General features: G+C 28.3%; 2 long non-coding RNA genes across 4 annotated transcripts; one reads left to right on the forward strand and one right to left on the reverse strand.

The window, feature by feature from the left end:
• Nucleotides 1-2,509: 2,509 nt before the first annotated feature.
• Nucleotides 2,510-17,095, reverse strand: LOC136080998 (uncharacterized). 2 transcript variants are annotated; one of them, XR_010638799.1, is made up of 4 exons: nt 17,017-17,095; nt 3,945-4,020; nt 2,894-3,759; nt 2,510-2,718 (listed from the first exon to the last, which is right to left on the reverse strand). It is a non-coding gene; the product is annotated as an uncharacterized LOC136080998 (long non-coding RNA). The 2 variants fall into 2 exon arrangements; XR_010638798.1 differs by having other exon boundaries at nt 2,510-3,759.
• On the forward strand, nt 13,079-14,928 carry LOC136080997 (uncharacterized). Of its 2 annotated transcripts, XR_010638797.1 has the most exons (3): nt 13,079-13,354; nt 14,060-14,444; nt 14,565-14,928. It is a non-coding gene; the product is annotated as an uncharacterized LOC136080997 (long non-coding RNA). The 2 variants fall into 2 exon arrangements; XR_010638796.1 differs by having other exon boundaries at nt 14,060-14,928.
• Nucleotides 17,096-22,069: the final 4,974 nt, after the last annotated feature.

Consider the following 22,069-nt stretch of genomic DNA (forward strand, 5'->3'; position numbering starts at 1 on the left):
AACAAAGTGGATCTTTGCTGCAATGATCTACTATTCTTTTATTATTATTAAAATAAACATCATTTATCAATCGTTTTTTACATTTTGCAGATCTTTCTCTTTTCAAAATATTTATTGTCATCTGCAAGTAAATGGGCTGCCTTGTAATTTTAATCAATATAATATCTCTTGGACGCCTAATGTAAAGCTTACAGTTGTTTTTTGCTAACTCGCTCTTTCTCAGTTGTTTCTGTCACTAGTTTTAACTGTATTTATATTTTAAAATTTTTTAACAATGAGACACATTTCCCAAAATATTTCTAAACTACCTAAGTTTTGATTTCACAGTTGTTTGGATATTTAACTACATCACCATAAGGAATCTTTGTAATTGACGGTACTTTTAAAGCCGATTGCAAAGAGTCCCACGCTAAGGCATTAGTTCAATGTTGTTTGTAATTGTTTTAAATTGCAATAACCTGATTAAAAACGTAATACATCAATTATTCCGTCATTATATCTTTTTCCAAACCCATAATACTTTCTTATTTTTTGTCGAAGAAATATTGATAAATTTTGCTAAACTATTTGCTGAAGTTTTTTGATGCGTATATACAAACTGCTTCTATGACTACTGAGCAGTCAATCTTATTTAGTGAAACTTTCCAAAGATTTATTGTTGACTTAATTAAAAACAAGTACAAAAACAAACCTGAGTAAAGGCAACTTTGAATGATAAATTTCCTCAATAACTAGGAGATTTCTAAAGAAGTTTAATAATTTTTATTTATTTGTTTACTAGTTTATGATTTATTTATTATTTTGGTACTTCTTGTTGCAATATTTTTTATTTTAATTGGTATCTAAATTCGGTTAACAAAATTAATAGCAAAGTATCTTCTAGTGAAGTAAATCAAAACAAATTTTTGCGCTGGATGAGATTTATTTTTGTTTAAACACAACTTTTATTTATTTTATTTCAAAGTTATCCTATCAAAATTTAAACTGCATAAATTTTAACTTAAAGTTGCGTAACTTTACACGCTGCAAAGATTTATAGCTTTTAAGCTTTTTAATATTTTTAAAATATTAAAAATTGAAGCAAAAGGTCAACCCTAACAAAATAGCAAAAACTGAATTGTTTTTTGAACTTTTCTAAAAAAACCAATGAAGAATAATCGGTTAAGCAAAAAAATAAAGTATTATGGACCCCTTTCCCCCCTACTTCCCCATATATATTATATATATATATATATATATATATATATATATATATATATATATATATATATATATATATATATATATATATATATATATATATATATATATATATATATATATATAGACGTAGACGTCGTGTTCCACAGAGCATTATTGTATCATCACAAGGTAAATGTAACACGGTAAGCGTTAAGAAGCGTGATTATTTATATATTTTTTTTTATGACTTCAAGTGCAAAAATGGCTCCCGACAGTCTTGGATTGGAACTAAGAAAGAAAATTATCGGCGATTACGTAAGTGGAAAAAAAAAAGTATTTGTGATAATCATTGCGTGAAAAAATGGACCGTATCAAGACTATGTTCCAAATGTCGTTCTACGGGGAAGTTGGCAGCAGATAACAAAGGTGGAAGACCGCGTTCCACCACTTCTAGAGAGGATTCTATGATCGTCAGATCCGTCAAGAAGGATCCCTGGATATTATCAGTCGATATACAAAAGCAATTAGAGCTGCCTGTATCGGACCGAACAATCAGACGACGTGCTGTTGAAGCCGGATTGTTTTCTCGACGCCCTGCAAAGAAACCGCTGATTTCACTAAAAAATCAAAAGAAAAGACTCCTGTTTGCTACATCTCAAATTGACTGGAATGTGCAGAAATTGGCCGCCTCAATCTCCGGATCTCATTCCTATCGAGAACCTGTGGGAGATCGTCAACCGCAGAATTAATCGTGAAGGTGTTCGTAATAAGAATCAACTGTTTGAACAAATCCAAAAGGCCTAAGCAGCGATTCCACAAAGTTTCATTGATCACCTGATCGAATCTATGCCTCGAAGATGCAAGGCTGTGATCGACGACAAAGGATTCGCCACGAAATATTGATAGCGAAATACAGCTTGGTCAACATTTTGTCGAGTTGCACTTGTTTTGTCCAGAAGGAAATCAACTTTTTTTAATACTTTTAATTAATTTATTAATTTTCCCCAGTGGGCACAAGAACGTTTTGCAAACGTTTTTTAAAGGTCCCGTGAAACGTTTTTTAATGGTTATTTGAACGTTCATATGAAACGGTGACCGAACGTTTTCCTAAAAACGTTTTTAGAACGTTTTTTAAGGTTCTCACGAAAGCGTTTTTTGATGGATTTTTATTATATGTAAATGAAACGTTTTAACCTTTTTAAGGATTATCCTAAATCATTTATTTAAGTATAAGTTTTTTCAGTAAATAAGTTATGTTATGCAGAAAAAAAATCTTTTTCAAACGAAAATTTAGGAGCAACAGCCTCGATCTCGATAATTTAATAAATTTCTAAAAGTTTAATTTTCTGTTTATTTATAATATAAGCATACAAAAAAAAAGCATACATTTATAAATAAGCCTACAAAAACGTAATAAAATAATTGTTATGCTATTCTGTCAAGAGCTCTCTTTGATCTTCAACTTATTGACCGAATGAAATGATCTTCAACTTATTGACCTTCGTTGAAACTTCGTTGTATGTGACACCAGTGTTTCTAAAAACAGAATTACTATAGAAATCTTTCATGGATTCCAACTAGCACATATAAAGGGTGTTACTTGAACGCACATTTATACTCATGGTAAATTCTACACTTTACTTTTAGTTTATTTAACAATTTTTTTAACCTTGTTATAATTTCATTATGTAATAAAATAAAATAAAAAAACCTGATGAAAGTTTCTCATTACAATAAATTCAAGTGATGCTTTTTGGGTAGTTTTTTAAACTTGATGAAAAAAAACTTCATATACTGTTTATTAACGTTGGAAATACTTTCAAACTTGATAAAAAATATTTATTTACATAAAATGTTTAATAAAACCAGATGACATTCTTTGATAAACTTGCATTCAGCAACTTTTTGCACTTTAATAATAGGACTTGCTTCTCTTATGTTCAAATAACTGTGATATGTTGCACTGTTTCATTCAAATATGAATAGAAATAGCTTCATACATTTATTAAAAAATTTATTTATATAACATTTTTAACTCAAACATACCTTCATTCATTTGCTTGTAACTATATCTGCACCTTTGATACTCATAATTGCGAATAATAATTTTACTTTTTTAATATATTTAAAAAAAAAAAAAAAAGTTAGTTAACCACGATGCAACATTATTGTGTTGCATAGAGCGTCTTAGCGGCACTGTGGCGGATTTTTTGGAAAAAGTCCAACTGATTCTTAAAGGCATTTAGGCTTTCAGCATTTACCATCTCACCTGGTGAGATGGTAATCAAAATACCTGTTTCTTGAAAATTAGAATTTGAAGATTCAGAGTCAAACTTCATACAAACATCACACATCTCCTTTGTTCCCTTGTCAAGATTTATTTTTTACAATATATATTCTCCCCACCCTTTATCAGGTGAAACCCAATTACTAATATAGTAGTTTATTTGTTTTTTGTCTTTCGGAGGCCAATATGCAACACTTTTGAGTTCATCTACCCAATGCACAGGTATAGTCATTTTCTTATGTTTTTCATCTTCAATGATAGTCATTACAGAATAAAGTCTTTTTATTGGGCTAAAATCAAAAGCAAAAAAATGAAAAAATGATCCCATTGATTTTCTGATGTCAACATATTAGATTGTTTATTATTACAGTTAATATAAAGAAACAGACTTTACATAATAAAATATAAAAAAAAAATTATTAGCAACATTTATAATAAAGAATTTATTTTAAAACTGTTTTCTCATCAAACTTACCTTGTATTGGGTTGTGATCGCTTCCTTGTGACTGTTCTTGCTTCTTTAATATTCATAATTGAGAGCAGCTCCTTAACTTTTTTTAAATTGTGAAAGATTCATATATATATATATATATATATATATATATATATATATATATATATATATATATATATATATATATATATATATATATATATATACATATATATATATATACATATATATATATATATGTATATATATATATATATATATATATATATATATATATATATATATATATATATATATATATATATATATATATCTGTGTATGTGTGTGCGTGTGTATGTGTGCGTGTGTGTGGGCCACAAAAGATATAAGAAAATACTTATATGGTTATAATAAAGAGTAAAAAAAGTAAAAGCAATTATAACAATAATAACAATAATAATAATAATAATAACAACAACAATAATAATAATAATAATAATGATATATATGTATATATATATATATATATAAAATATATACATATATATAAATTCCTTTAATTAATTAACACAACTCTAGTGTATTGAACATTAAAAGTAGATATAGATAAATAAAAAGTTTAGCTTAGCATATGTTGTGCAACAGTTTACTAATAACAAAGCCATCTTTTATTGGTAAACAAACACATTTGTTAACCAAAGTATCTTTATGTTTAACTCTGACAACATGTCGAACATTACTTCTTAAGAAATATACATCTATATCCTTTGAGTTTAAAAAGTGTGTAAAATAATTATCCAAACAATCTTTTCTATAATAGAAGCACGAGTATTGATCATTCCCTAAATTAACTTTTATGAAAACCACACCATGTTTGGTTAAGAAGCAACCGTCTCTTAAGTTGGTATTAGTTTTGGTTTTTTTTTGCTCAAACCTATTAAAAAAATTGATTTCATCAAGCCTTTTACATATTTGTGATATAGGATTATGTTTAGATCGAACTAATCTTTTAATCTGCTGCAAGAAATTTTCAAACGGAAAAGCAGATAAACTGTCAAACGGAGCATTGTAAAACGCAGCATCATCACATATATGCAGAAGACTATGTATGTTATAAACACAAAATAGTTGACCAAATGTTTCGGTTGAGTTTATAACAAAGTATTTAATCAACCGACGAGCAATCTCTAAATTTGATCTTCGAAATTCAGCATTACTATCACATAAAATCCGTATTGATATTGATAAACTTAAGAAATGTTTATATGTACGCAAATCAATAATGTCTTTTAACACTATCATGCCGTAATATACTAAAAAAGAACGTAATTCTGTTGCTTTCCATCTATCTAAATCAGAAAGAGACCTAGGCTGTCTGGAAAAATCACTGGGCAATTTTCCATTTAGCTGCAATAAACTGTTTGAAATTTGGTCTAACATGTTTAAAGAAATTTTTCCATGATTAGTTCCTTTAATCCCACCCTTAAAAAAATATAGAATTCTCCGAGTAGCTCCTAAACAAACAAGGTGCATATAGTCCAAAGTAAACATGTTTATAAAATCAAGGGAATTTATCTCACTGAATATAGACTTTTCATGTTGGTGACATCTTCCATTGTGATCTCTGTTAGCATAAGTATAATCAAGAAATTCAATATTTGTACGCAAATCTACATTTACTTCTATATGAGAAAAAACAATTCGATTTAATATACATCTTCCAACAATAGTACATCGTTCACAAGAATGATAACCAGTATGATTAACTATACCTTTTAATAAGGAGCGAGCAGGGGCATCACAAACAAAATAAATTTGAACCATGTAACTTTTGTCATTCACTACAAATGGAGAGCTTGTTAGCATTTTTAATTCATCTGAAAAATCTTTTAAAAATAAATGATATTTAGGTTTAATTGATCCACAATACATTCCAATCAAAAATGGATTGTAACCTTTAATAAGACCAACAATTGGCCACAGCTGTGTAGAGCTGGATTTGTACAGTGGTAAACCATCTATATTAATGCTTAAAGAAATGTTAACATCAAGAATTGAATGATAAGTTATTTGATTAGTGATCTGTTTTTTTAATCCAAGATATATATAATTTCCACCATCAACATCTTTGAAACAAATACTTTTTTTTGTTTTTAATAAGGTTCTACAATCCAAAGGCACATTAAACTTATATTCAAAAAATATAGCTAAAATTTCATTAGTGCATCGTCGCGTACAGTTGTTTTTAAGAGTCATTTTTTGTAAGAATCAGGCAGTCAATGGAAGTGACCTCCTCCAAATTGCTTAAATTTTTTATATATTGATCAGAATATAGAGAAAACCTGTTGGGGAAAAAAAAAATTTTCAAAAATGTTTCGTTCACTCGGAATCTGGGCTTAAATTTTTGAGATTTTTTTAAAAATTTTTAGAAATTTAGTTTTTGCCACCTTTGAACCCATTTTTTTGGCAAGGCAAAAAGTTGCACATAGCTTTTGTAGTTAATATCAGACGTATTCCAAAAGCTCTCTCCAAAAAATATAAAAAAGTTGCGTGACACTGTGCGGTTGGCTAATTATCATAGTTCAAAAGTACAAAATCAATCAGTTTTGTCAACTTTTAATCGGAGTTAATTCTAGCGGCGAAGTGTTGCACACAATTTTTCTTTTAGGATTTGAAATTATCAAAGGTATTGAGTCTAAAAATGCAAAGAAAGTTATGTGATACCTAAGGCCTATTAATATATTAAGGCTTGAAATTGGAAAAAAATGTTTTAGTATACTTACAAAATGAACCATTACGGCAAAGGCGCTTAGTTTTGTAAAAATGTAAACATATCCAACTGTCAATACAAAAAGGTCCTAACATAATAATAAAAAAAATTCGTGTGATCTTTAGATATTAAGTTAAAAATAAAGGTACAAATTGTTAAAAATGATTAAGTACGAAGAGATATTTTTTTGGACACACAGATGAGGTTTTCGCTCACAATAAAATTTCTATCATCCAAAATTAGCATTTAGCATTACACAAAACATTGCACGTAATGTTAAGAAAAAATTTAAGCGTTTCTGACTATGATATAGAAATCATAACAATTGAAATAAATACTAATAAAAAACAATACATGATCAGAAGTGAATTATTTAAATTTACGTCATAACCAAATAACTTGCGGTGATCGAATGGAAGAAGAATCGCTGATATCACGATTGTGGAGAAACAAGTTAGTGGGCGGTTGTTTACTTTACCATAAAAATGTCTTAACTTTATTTTAACGATCTTTAAAATTTGCATAAATAGAGTAGATATTTTATCATTGCTATTGAGAAATAGGTACTGCATAAATAGAACTTGTTTTTAGTTGAGTATGAAACAAAACAAATATTTTTATGAAAACTGTTGTTGCTTTTCAAAAGGAAATTGTGGATCATTCAAAAATCATAAAATTATAAACAAAATGTTCTACATTCATCAGCTGGGAGATGTTGATGTTAAGAAACACCTCATCAACTTAAAGGTAATTATGTATTTTAAATTTACGCAGACTGTAATATAATTTTTATAATTACATACTTTATAACTTCTCTGCAATAAGATTTTGAGACAAAGTTCTTTAAACAAAAAAAAATAGCTCTTTTAATTAATTCCTCACTCTTTTAATAAATAATCACTAAATTAATCACACTCTTGCAATATTGTATTTTAATAATAACAACAATGTATTTCAAACTTGTAAACATTTTTCGTGAAGAGTCTGATTATAAACAATGCTTTAAATGACACACTTAATAATTGTTTAAAAAATTGTTTTTAGGTCATGCGATTAAACAATAATAATATTTGGGAAGAAAATGGACTTATTGCAAATAGACTTAAAAGAAATCTTGAAAAGGATGAACAAATATGTGCTTTTCACCGGTACACGTTTGGTATTGCATGGAGTCCTCCAAAAACATGCTTTCATCCTCACCATCTAAATATAAAAGGAAAAAAATCTCCCGCTTTAAGGGCGTCACCAATACATGTCGTCATATCAATGTCAAAGCGATACAATGAAGTATTTTCAGTTGGTGCAATGCTGTGTTTTACCCATTTAAAGCAAGAAACTGCTTTATCTAGAGTCAACGAAAACACCAATTTATGTACAGAAACACAAACACAACAAGAACAAACATATATGACACCTGCTACTCCAGATGAAGAATTTGATCCCGGTGAAATTAATGTTTCACAGGAGATTTTGGACGAATCTCTAAGAAGCCGTGAGAGTGTAACTGAGGTTCTTAATGCAAGTCCAATAAAATTTAGATTAAAAAGGAAGTTCGAATATCTGGAAGATACTACTAAAGATAAGTTAAAACGCAAGTATGTTCGCCTAGAAAACTTATTAAAGAAAAAATTTGCGGAAGCTGTTGCTCCTGGACAAAAGGAAATACTTACAGATTTTCTTAACAGTAAAAATGTTGATGAAATAAATAGCCCTCTCCCAATTGAAATTATTCGTGCTCAGAAAGTATATAAGCAAAGTGATTCCATGGGAAAGTTAGTTATCCTCTCATTATTAGATCATACCAAGTATACCAAAAAGTTTATAATGAACACATTTGAGTGTACCAAACATCGTATAGAAACAGCAAGAAAATGGCATGCATCTCATAAAGGGTTGGCATTTCCAGAGAAGAAAGTATTCGTCCGATCTAGTCTTGATCAAACAAAGTGTGAACATTTCTTAGACTTTATATTTACAAGCGGTATTTTGCATGATGTTGCTTATGGAATAACCAAATTAAAATACGACAGCGGTGAAGAACAAAAGATAGTGCATGCAATACTGACGACAAAATATAGCCACGCTATCATGTTCTATCGAAAAAGTTGTAGTGAAAACAATTATATACCATTATCTGATTCAAGTTTGTGGAAAGTATTGCATGCAATAAAACCTTCAAGTCGAAAAAGCTTAGCTGGATTAGATGATGTTACTGCTTCAGGCATGAATGGTTTTCAAACATTACAAAAATTGGCACAAAGATTTAGTTCTAAATCTCTCGAAGCTGCCCTTGAAAAAGGAAAAAGGTATTTGAAAACAAGTTATCAAACCAATTGTAGTGTCAATGACTCAAACATTTCTTCTCATAGCTCAAAACATGCCTTATCAGATCCATCTGAAAAAAATCTTCAATCCAACACAGAGATATCAGAAGTGGTATGTGCCGATTGCTATGATTTGTGCAAAGCTATCGAGATGATCAAAGAACTAACAATTCAAAATTCTGACGATGCTGATTCTATTTATGATTTGGAAATTGCTGTAAAGGATGTATTCAACTACATAAAACACCTGATGAGAGATTCTCAACAGAAAAAGGCAAAAATCGAAGCTTTTAAGCAATTAAACGATGAAACTGCTTTCTGGCTTAAAGATTTTTGTCAAAAAATTCTTCCGGTTCGGTACAGAGAGGGCCAAAGAGAGTATTTTGGCAAGAAAGGAATGAGTTTACATGTGGATATATTCTTCATAAAAATAGCAGGAAAGTTATTCAAACGTGTTTACTTTACTTCAATGTATAGGTGTGATCAGGGAATAGGTGATGTTGTTTCGTTAGCCACTGCAGTTTTAGACCAATTCAGAATTGATCAACCGCATATCAAGAAAATGTTTACCAAATCTGATAATGCCGGCTGCTATCAGGGAAATCTTTCAGCTGAAGCAATCTACAATGTATGCAAAGAGAGAGATATAAAGTTGCTGAGATATGATTATAATGAACCCTGTTGTGGAAAAGATCAATGTGACAGGGAGAGTGCAGTTGTAAAGACAATTTTAAGGAGTTACGTTGACTCTGGTAATAATTTTTTGACTGCTGAAGATATACACAAGGCTATGCATTATAGTTTTGGCGCTAAAGATGCAAAAGTAGCAGTTGCTCAAATTAGCAATGATAAAACTGTAGTTACTGGACCAAAGATTAAGAACATTAGCAACTATCACTCATTTGAGTTTGGTGAGAAAAGTATGAAGATGTGGCGTTATTTCAATATCGGTGAGGGAATTGAACAAGAGTATGGAAATCTTAAAATTCAACCCTCGATTAAGTTGTTGTTGCCATATAGCAAAACAGATAATTCAATTAAGCGTAACAAGTCACTTAAGGAAAAACAGAAAAGAAGTGACAGGCAATTATATTCATTAAGATTTTGCACTGAAATGAATTGTACTTTATCATTTGAAAGCGATGCTGAGTTAGAAGAACACATGCTATCCGGTCTTCATACAGTTCCCGAAATCATTAACATCATTGGATAAAGTTCGCAACTCGTTTGTTCATAAGATGAAAATTACTTCACAACTAAATATGCCAATTTCTTCATCCTCTAACAGTGCTTCCGTAAAAGACAAACCACATTGAATGAACATTTTTCTATTGCAAGGTTGGGCATTACCAGTTCGAAGTTCTTTTAGATTTTCAAATCAGCAGAAAGAACTGTTGTATAAATACTTTATTTGTGTGTTTGTTTACATATGTTTAAAAATATAAACAATTGATATTGTTATAGATTTAGTAACCTGAAAAGAAAAGGTAAGCTGGTAGAACCGACAACAGAAAATAATGAAAATAGTCAGGTTAACGATAACAAAGAAGTTTATGGCGAAAATGATGACTTTAATCTGGCAGAGACAATGAAGATGATAATAAATATGAGGAAGACATCGCCAATCTTGCAAAAGAAATTTGTCTTGTATGGAAAGTGAATGATTGGGTTGCTGTTGCATATGAAAAACAATGGAATATTGGATATATTGTGGAGGTAATATTATTCAAAGTATATATTAGTTTCAAGTTTTTATTTTGTTTTACAAAACAGTGCTCTAAAATAAAAGGAATTTAAATAAAATGTAAAAATAATTTCAGAATGACATTATATAAGACTTTACAAGTTTTATTGAATGTAAGCAAAATTAAACAAATCATAAACTCTTTATTATATTATTTTAAATGTTGCGCTAATACTTTTAGGTATCTATAACTGGGATCAGAGTTAATTGTATGATTAACGGGCAAGAGAAGAATACTTTTCGCTGGCCAGTTACTACCGAGGAGATAAATAACCAAACTGATAAAATTATCTGTTTAGTAAATGCTCCTTTTCTAATCAGTGGTTGTGGCGATTATTAATTATCCGAAGAAGACTATAATACAGTCATATCATTATTCTTAGAGAAACTTACTGCAGCTGAGTAGAAATTATGTGTGATGTGGTGGATAATGTGTGTAAATGACTCTATTAATAAATGAAAAACTAATTTTTAAATGGAAAAACATTTAAATGTTTGATTTATGTTTTATTTAATTAGCAATATAGTTATCTTGATGTTAGATTTTTGTTCAATTTTTAATTCATGTTATATCATGCGTGTGACAAAATCACACGAATTTTTTTTATTATTATGTTAGGACCTTTTTGTATTGACAGTTGGATATGTTTACATTTTTACAAAACTAAGCGCCTCTGCCGTAATGGTTCATTTTGTAAGTATACTAAAACATTTTTTTCCAATTTCAAGCCTTAATATATTAATAGGCCTTAGGTATCACATAAATTTCTTTGCATTTTTAGACTCAATACCTTTGATAATTTCAAATCCTAAAAGAAAAATTGTGTGCAACACTTCGCCGCTAGAATTAACTCCGATTAAAAGTTGACAAAACTGATTGATTTTGTACTTTTGAACTATGATAATTAGCCAACCGCACAGTGTCACGCAACTTTTTTATATTTTTTGGAGAGAGCTTTTGGGTTACGTCTGATATTAACTACAAAAGCTATGTGCAACTTTTTGCCTTGCCAAAAAATGGGTTCGAAGGTGGCAAAAACTAAATTTCTAAAAATTTTTAAAAAAATCTCAAAAATTTAAGCCCAGATTCCGAGTGAACGAAACATTTTTGAAAATTTTTTTTTTCCCCAACAGGTTTTCTCTATATTCTGATCAATATATAAAAAGTTCAAGCAATTTGGAGGAGGTCACTTCCACAGTTTCAGGAATTTGCCTGATTCTTAAAAAAAACGGCTCTTAACCCAGACGGCACAACTCTTTTAAAAGTTACGCGTGGTTTCTGTTGCGTGTTTAAAACTCCCGAAAACAGTAAAAATAACACGTGTCAAGAATAGGGTTTTGATTCCGTGAAATTAACTACTATATTTTACCAAAAAACCAGTTTGGATATTAAGTTTTTAGTGATGGTTTTTCAGTTACAAAAATGGAGTATTAAATTATCAAAAGTTTTCGCAACGAATGTAAAACCATTACTAAAAGCACGCGATTTTTCAAATTTATTGTATTTTTATTATTCGGAAGGTTTTAAAGTGTGTAACAAGAACTTTCAGGAAAACATTTGTCGAGAAAATTTATATGTTAAATAAATTCAGTTTTTGTTAAGTATTAGCATGTATATATATATATATATATATATATATATTTATATATATATATATATATATATATATATATATATATATATATATATAATATATATATATATACACACACACAAACACACACACATATATAAATATACACGTGTGTATATATATGTGTATATATATATATACACATATATATACACATGTGTATCTATATACATACACACTTGTGTATCCATATAATTTATACAATGTATATTTTATATATGTATGTATAATACATATATAAAATATGTATGTGTTTATTTATGTATTCATATGTATATATGTATGTATGTATAAGTCTATATAATATGTATGTATGTATAAATATATATATATATATATGTATATATATATATATATATATATATATATATATATATATATATATATATATATATATATATATATATATATATATATATATATACACACACACACATATATACATACATACATACATACATACACTTATAAATAAATGTATATTTTAAGTATACGTAATATGTACTCATATACACACATATGTGTGTGTATTTCGGCGTATGTATATTTGTGTGTATTTGTATATGTGTGTGTATTTCTGCGATGAATATATATATATATATATATATATATATATATATATATATATATATATATATTTTGTGTTAATAGTATTATTGTTTTTACTATTAGCATTGTTATTATTTATATATGTTTGAAAAATACTAGTGTTGTTCCTATATAAAGGTGTGTGTACTAAATGCTATAGGATATCCTATTAATGATAATTATTTAACAAAAATGAAAAGGACAAGTTCAGCATAGTGGAAAGAATATATGAAAAAGTATCGATCAGTTTTAGCTGGAAATTTATTTCCTGTATGTTTAAATTTGTCTTCGAGCTGCGAGGCTGCACCAATATACTGCCTATGCTTCAATAAACTTTCTCTACCAATATTGACAGCAAAATCTAGTAATACTTTGTTGCAAAATACTGTCCGTAAGTAACTTTATTTATCTGTAAATCAATTGTTTATATTTGAAAATTATTATGTAAATGTTAAATTAATTTTTAATTGTTTGAGAAGATACAAAAATGAGTCAGCAGTATTAAAAATATGGCATGAGCCGAAGCCAGCAAGAAAATTTCTTGCATAGTCTATCTGATTGCAGAAATGATATTTTTTTTGCTGATAAAAGTAAGGGTCTATTATTAAGCAGACTATGGCTAGTGATATGCATTAGCACATATTGAACTTTTTTTGTTTTGTTTGTGTGTGTGTATATATATATATATATATATATATATGTATATATATATATATATATGTATATATATATATATATATATATATATATATATATATATATATATATATATATATATATATATATATATATAACATTTTTAAACCAGAATATGTGGGTTTTAATAAGCAACAAAACATAAATTGAAAAGATTCTACTATAAGTCTTCTACTTACTTATAATCTACTAAAATAATCTTACTAATTCTACTAAAAGTCAACTACTAAGTTTTTCACATGTTCAACGAAAAAGACAATGAGAAAAAATATTAATCGTGGTACAACTGTTAATGAAAATACTTGTATTAAAACTCTAGTTATTTATCTTTAACTTCAAAAAATTTTAAATGACACTAATATTTCTGGCAAATTTTGATTTTGCAAATTTTATCTTTTAGGAGTTTTACCGTTATCACATAATCTAGATGAAGAAAATATATTTATAGAAGACTTCAGAAACTTAATGAAGATAATAATATTAATCTTGATTAAGGTAGGTGACTATTAATGAACAGGGGGCATGTGTGCATTTGGTTTTTTTAAATATTATGTATAACTTATATTTATATTTATTACCTATATTTGAGTGTATATTAGTCTAATTTATCTTAAAACAGGATATTTGCACTTAAACAAGCAACAAAACCTAAATGAGATGGTTTCGAATCAACCTTTAAAGGTTTCTATATTTATAAGCAAAAATCAATTAAGAGAGGATTTACATCCTGGTACAAATGCTAATGAAAATACTTGTGAATACTCGGGCTTCTGGGTCTTTCCAATGTAATAACTTATTTGCATTTAATTTAAAAGTTTATAATATTTAAAAAGTACAATAGTATATTTGATGAATTATGTTTCTTAATGGGTTTCATAAATTCTTAAAGGGCGTCTCTTATTTAGGTTAAAGTTGGTGGCTCTAAAAAATAATTTGAAAAGAAGAATGAAGGGTCGATTCCATTTAAATGTACAGACACAAACAATGATTTATAAGGAAAAAATCAATTTTACTCTTCCATCGAATCATTACTCTTGTATTTTCAAACAGCATTTTTTATAGTGCATTTATTTAGGTACAATACAAAACAATAGACTAAGATAATCATTTATTTTGTTATTTATTATAAAACTTGTTTTTTTTTAAAACAGATAAAGGCGAATCATCAAAAACCATTACCAATACAGATCGACCAAAAAATCAGACAAACGAAACCTCTCCCATGGATGATGCCATGTTTTAGCGTAAAATGATTGTGTCACACCATTACATAAAAAGAAATTTGGGCTACTGCAATAGTTTTTAGATAAAGATTTGAATGAAATTAAATTTGAACAGGTTACCTCAATTGAGGAATTAGTAAAGTTCGAGACCCGATTTTTAAGAAAAATTAAAAAGAGCATTCGATGCTACTGGAATTGTTTGTAAAAATGCGAAAGCGTATTGTTATACGATTTTAGATTTTATAATGACGGAAGAGGCGATCAATCGAAATTAAATATTATGTACGGTAACCATGTGCCAAACGTCTTTTATTAGCTTATTTTTAATGATTTGGTTTTTTATTTCTTTGTTAATTTTTTCTTTGTAGTATTATTGTAAAATAAATTACCTTAAAAAATAAAAATTAAACAACAAAATTGTCGTAAATATAATGTAGTATATATAAAAAAGGTTTAAACGGTTTAAAGCTATAAACGTGTCTAACAAAACCTACGTATTTTTGGTTTATCATTAAACCGTTTGAACAGCTGCTAGTTCAGGCATAAATTTGGAAAACTTATGCCTGAACTAACTTATGGCATTAAATAAAGTTTCCGTTTGGAAACTTTATTAAATGCCATAAGTCCGTTTTAGACTATAGAAAACACGAATTTAAAACCTCATAAAACACGTATTTAAAACATAAAAAACTCGTGTTTGAAACCATAGAAAACACGTGTAAAACTCCAGTTAAACTTCCCGTGAAATCCACGTGTTTTTGGTTTACGCCTGGATCGTAACAAACACGTGTTTATACGGGTTTTAATTCCGAGATTAAAATCAGATGTGCCGTCTGGGAAGTGACCATTCCTTAATTTTTGAGCATAACACTAGATCATATTCTATTTTATTATCAGGTATCACATATCTAGAGTCAGAAAGACTGCTACTACTTTCCTCAAGTGCTGAATTTTGAAATAAATTATGATACTTTAGATCATCATTCTGAGATTTTGGTGACTTCGTCGGATAATTATCGCTTAGGGAAACTAAAAAACTTTGATGATTATTTCCAAACTTTCCTAGAACTGCGTTTCTTTTCTTTCTCCATATACTAAAATAGTAATTTTTATCTCATTTCATATATATATAGTTAAAAAACTTAATTCATTTAAAAAAATTAAACTGCATATTATAAAACATGCTCTTTAAAAATACCTTGAATTTGGTTGAGATTGTTTTCTTGCAACTTTTCCTTTGCTACTCATTACTAAGAACATATGCACAAAAATCTTTGTATTACATTATATCTATATATTACATTAACAAATATAAAAACTACAAATTAGAAATTAATAGTTAGAAATCTTCTAAATTGTTGCTAAAATTGAATAATTTTATTTTAATACTTTATAATAAAGTGTATTACAAATACTAAAAAATTTAAATATTTATACACTAAATAAAAAAATCAAAGAAACTGCTTTTATATATATATATATATATATATATATACGATTTTTTTTTTGTCAATATATTTTCCTACTAAATTTTTAAAGGTGAAATAAATTTTTTGTGTAAGTCTACTAAATTTAAAGTCATTTTTGAAACTTTTATTCCTCAATAATTGATACTTCGTAATAAAGAATTCTCATTAAGCTTAAAACATGTAATCACTCAATAATTTTATAGAAATATTATCCTATGAATGTCATGAGGGGAAAAAAATGTTTTTATTTGTGCAAAGGTTGTAGAACCGTTTCTAGCAGGAGTAGAAACAGTCCAGCTAAAAATAGCTACATACATAATAAAAATGAAAAAAAAAAAATTTTATAATTCAAACTTACCTTGTAATAAGTTCTGACTATTTCCTTGAAACTAGGAATGCTTCCTTGTTGCTTTTATATATATATATATATATATATATATATATATATATATATATATATATATATATATATATATATATATATATATATATATATATATATATATATATATATATATATATATATATAATATATATAATATATATAACTCTAATTAGTAAAATCTCATCCACTGTAAGCTGGAGATGCTTTATGCAATAATCTATACTATGTAATAAACCTCAAAAAATAGTTTATTTATAAATTGTTTTCAATTAAAACAAACCTTGTATAATTTTATGATCATTTCCTTGTAACTAGAATTGCTTCCTTGTTGCTCATAAATGAAAACGGTAGTTTAACTTCCTTATTTTATATATATATATATATATATATATATATATATATATATATATATATATATATATATATATATATATATATATATATATATATAAATAGATATCTTTTAAAAAAGCTTGAAGTTTAAAACGAATTATATTTAATCGAATACAATAAATGTATATACATATACATGTACAGTAATTGTATATACACTCTTATACAACACACGCGCGTCGTAAAGAATTACATTGTTACAAATAAGTATTAGGCATTGTGGTCCAGCTAATTGCTATAGATAGGTCACATTTTCAAGGCCCACGAAGATGAGTTCAGCTCATTAAAGAGCATTATATCCCGCTTTGCAGACCAAGAATAAGTGAGTTTTTGAAGAACGAAGGATAATAGAGTGAAAGTCAGAAGAAGTCGAGTTAGAATAATAGCATAGAGAAAGCGGACAGCTATTGCACTGATGTAAGAATGTGTAATTGATACTCTTAATTAGATTACCTAATTAATGTACTACTCTGGAAGCAGTTCGCAAGTGGGTTAACACCGCGCCAGAAGTTCCTTACATATATATAGAAGTTCTTTACATATATTGGTATTGTGGTTAATCCTCCTACGGTAATTGCCATATAGAGGCCATATTACCAAGGCCCGCAGAAACTGGTTTAGCTCCAAAAGGAGCATAATAACCTGCTCTACGGATCAAGAGTAAAGTGAGTTTGGGAATTAATTAATTTTATTAAAATTCAACCTTTTGTATATCTACTTTTTATAATACTTTGTTTCTTATTACTTTCAGATATTCTACGATATCACGACTGATAAGATTATTATAACTGTTTTTATGACTGTAAAAAATTAGGCTGTTATCAGATTTGTTATATATATTTTAGTTCTAATATTAGTCACCGCATTTTTTTACGAATCAAATTTTATTATATTTTCAAATAACTGATTATGATTATCCTAAAATAAAATGATTTTATATATTTTTTATGAAGTTCAAACATAATTGTATTCGTTTTTTTTTTTTAGTTGTCATTTATTAGTTTACTTACTGTTGAAACATGGTTTTAATTTAGTAAATTCATATGATATGAAATTTACTGTGTTAATCATTATTCACAGTTAAGAAGAAATTGGGATTCTAAACTATTGAGGTAAAAATAATTTTTTTTAGTGATAACATTAAAAAGCCTTTTTTTTAATGGTTAATTGTGCTATAGCTATTTTGTGCTAATATATATTTTTTTGCTGATGCCATTAAAAACAATAACTAATTTATTATTATAATAACTTATTGTAACTTTTTTTTAACACAGTTTCTTTGAAACACTGCCTGTCTCCTCTGTTTAACGAAAGCTTATTAATAAAGGAGATCACTATTGGAACACTCTGTTATTACTAAGCTCTAATGTATTTTTTGTTACCATAATTGATTTTAACCCTGTTTAAGAAATGTTTTACGAGCCACTAATTCATGAAGACAATAATAAATATAAAAAATAATGCTCCCCTCTATTAATAAACTTACTTATTCTAAAATACAATAACAAATCTGTAAAGTAATGCTTTTGTAGTTTGAGATGATCTTTTTTTTCTTTTGGTATTGGTAAGTTGTACTTGGCCTTCCTTCTCTGGTGCTTGCTGTTATTAAAAATAACCTAATATTTAAAGTTATGCGGTCTTTAGTAAATGCAAAGACCAATAAAAGCTTAAGGTTGCTATTGTCCCAAAATTTACGGAGGAGAGCACAATGCTAAACTAATTAAAACTTTTATAGCGTTCTTCAGCGAAAAAACCAGGACAATGGCAGCCCATATAGATGAATTTGTATTTTATATTTTTCAGATAATATATCAAGCCAAATTGTTATTTATTTATTACTAACCCGTATAACGTGTTGCTTACTGCTAGTGTACATAAATGGCTAGAATACGGTAGGTGTATTTTTGTAATAATTCACATTTTTTATACATTTTTACTAGTGGGTTAATAAAAACATAAAAAAAGGCTAAAACATGACCAAGTAAAATTGAAACAAAAATTAACGCCACAACGATTAATATATCTTTAGAAGGTTTTTTAATTATTTATTCACTATGGGGATTTAAAACCTTCGGAATTCTTTAAAATAATTTCTCCGAGTTTTCAGAGTAATTATCCAGTTAAAAATATAATAAAAACCAATAATTAAGACAAATTATTTACTTAACAATTTTTGTTACGTATGCGTACAACTATGTAAACATGTCAATATGGATAAGCTAATGAGCTAATACCAGCAGTGAACGGAAAATTTCGGCTTCGGCCGAAACCGAAACCGAAATTTCTGCTTCAACAATTTTTTTACATTTACTGTTTCGGCCGAAATTTCGGTTTAAACCGCAACCGAAATGAACCGAAAAGATTTTTTTTAAGTTTTAATATATAGTGGGATCATGACGGTTTCCTAATTGTAATCGTTTGTTAGTAAATCAATTTTTAATTATAACAATTGTAAAAATTTTAATTGAAATCACGTTACATAATAGTTTTAAGTTACTCTTCTCAAATCATTCTTAAAATGAATTAACATTTAAGTAAAGCAACCCAAACCAATAGCTTCATCAAAATTTTTTCAGTGCTAAATTTTACAATTGAAAACAATCGATAAAAAACTGGTTTATGGTATCATTTTACCGCGACAGTTATTGATTTCAAATACGGAGCTTGCAATTTGAAAATATCTCGTGGATCGCACAATCCAAAACTTCAATCACTTAGCGGACATTCATCACATTTAAGAAGTGGTTTACTCTAAAAAATATCCTAACTGAAAAAGCAATACAACTACCGGCAGTCCTATAAATCTCAAAAATTGATTTAAACTTTAAAGAAGGTCTAAAGTTTCTTGTGCTACCGTGGCGCAGTGGTCAGGATATATTTTTGCGTCACGGTAATGAAGGAGGCGTGAACTTCCTGGGTAAATGCGCTTCCGCGGTGCTCTGTGACAAAACCTATAGGTCTTCTTTGGGCACCTAAATAACAAAAAAAAAAAAAGGTTTATAGATTTATATTAGAAAATAACACTAAAAGCAAAGTTTGGTTTAGCAAAAGTAGCAAAGAGATTCCTTAGACCTCCACCAACATCTGCCGAAGTTAAAAGGTTGTTTTTAACTGCTGGAGAAATTCTTTCAAATGAAAGAAACAGACTTTTGCCAGAAAACATGAAATAAAATGTATTTCGCAGAGAAAATACTTCAATTATTACCTTTAATTATTGAAATGTCTCGACATATTATAGTTTTTATCAAACTATGTTACATGGTGATTGCTTTGATATATGTAAAATAGTTTTTTTGTTTGCTTTAATTCGGTGATCATAAAAGGTTCAGGGATTTTAAACATTCATTTTTAAATTTCGGCCGAAATTTCGGTTTCGGTTTCGGCAGAAATTTCGGTTTCGGTTTCGGCTACGGCTTTACTGAACCGAAATTTCGGTACTTTCGGTTTCGGCTTAAATTTCGGTTTCGGTCGATCACTAAATACCAGTTTTGACTAATAATAGCATGCCAATACGGCTCTAATATTGGCATTCTAATATATTTAATATACTTGCCAATATTGGTATGCCAATATAGACTTTTTGCCTTTTCAACAGAAAACATTTTGACCTCCAGCTCTTTACACGCCAACGTAACTTTAATCTTTGGAGTAAAGAATAGATTTACTAAAATTTTTATTCCTTAGAAAACATTTACCAAATATGCTGGAATGCTGCATTAGCTTGGTTTATTGCTTTAAAATATTGTTAAACAAGACCTAGTTCAATGTGAAAGGGTGGTAGCAAGATCTTCTCAACAGGTATCAAGAATTGAATCTTTATTATTATATACACCAAAATGTATCCTCCTTAAATTCAGAGAAGTATGCTAGCATTTTAAAGTCTCCTTAAATACCTCATTTTTAACTGCGGTCATTGATTTTTGAGGCAAAAAAATCACATTATTCCATTTCTTTAGATGAACAGAAGAAGCCATTGGAATCAAAAGAAATTGATTTCCGTTTTGGAGAAAAACTGCCTTTTAGACTTGTTTTTGAACTGTTTATAGATAATCTCCACTCCTCAGGGCTGTAAACAAAGCGAACGTTGTAGAAGAGACCACAAACGTCATATCAATAGCAAAATGATTCTGATATTACATAAAAGCATACAAATATTTCATGTCTTTTTTATATTTCTTTCCAATCTTTAAAACGTGATATCAGAAGTTCTGCATTTAATTAGTCTGACCTAAATCTCGTACTAAGTCATCAAGTTCTTGTTGGTTAGGGAAAGAGGTTAATCCTTTGGTTCCCTGAAAATACAATCATCACTTAGTTCATTCAATGTGTCCTCTTCAGAATCGTATGCAACTACCAAGTGTGAAGTTAGTCCAATAGAAGATGATATACTTGAATAAACTAGAATTATCCTACCCTTCGGCTTTTCATAATTTGAAATATCAACCATGCTAAAATAACCGTCTAAATGACGATTCTCTCCATATTTTCGGAATCGCGAAAAACATTGACTTTTGGATTTCAAGTAGCCGTCCTTCCAGATTTATTCTGCAGCTGCCACAACTGTAAGTGGTGCCAACAATTTTTTCTTATCTCCAATTCCAATACTAAAATAATGATGATGCAGTTTAGTATTGCAATACTGGTAAACTGGTAATTGAAAAACCGGCAAATATAATAAAAATGGATAACTATGTTACCGGTAATTGCTCCCGGTAAATTTAGTAAAACACATGTTGTAACTCTGAGAAACTACGATCTAATAATAAGAAACCACACTGATAATATAATTCAAACACTTCACAAATATTTTATTTTAATTTTCAAATTAGGAAAATTTTGACTTTATAGTGCGACACTAAAAACACCTGTAGAATAAGAACCACTATAAATAACTTGATTAAAATTGGTGCAAATGTAGCATATGACCGCACTAAACTCTG

The sequence above is a fragment of the Hydra vulgaris genome, chromosome 06 (assembly GCF_038396675.1).
Source record: "Hydra vulgaris chromosome 06, alternate assembly HydraT2T_AEP".
Classification (NCBI taxonomy): Eukaryota; Metazoa; Cnidaria; class Hydrozoa; order Anthoathecata; family Hydridae; genus Hydra; species Hydra vulgaris.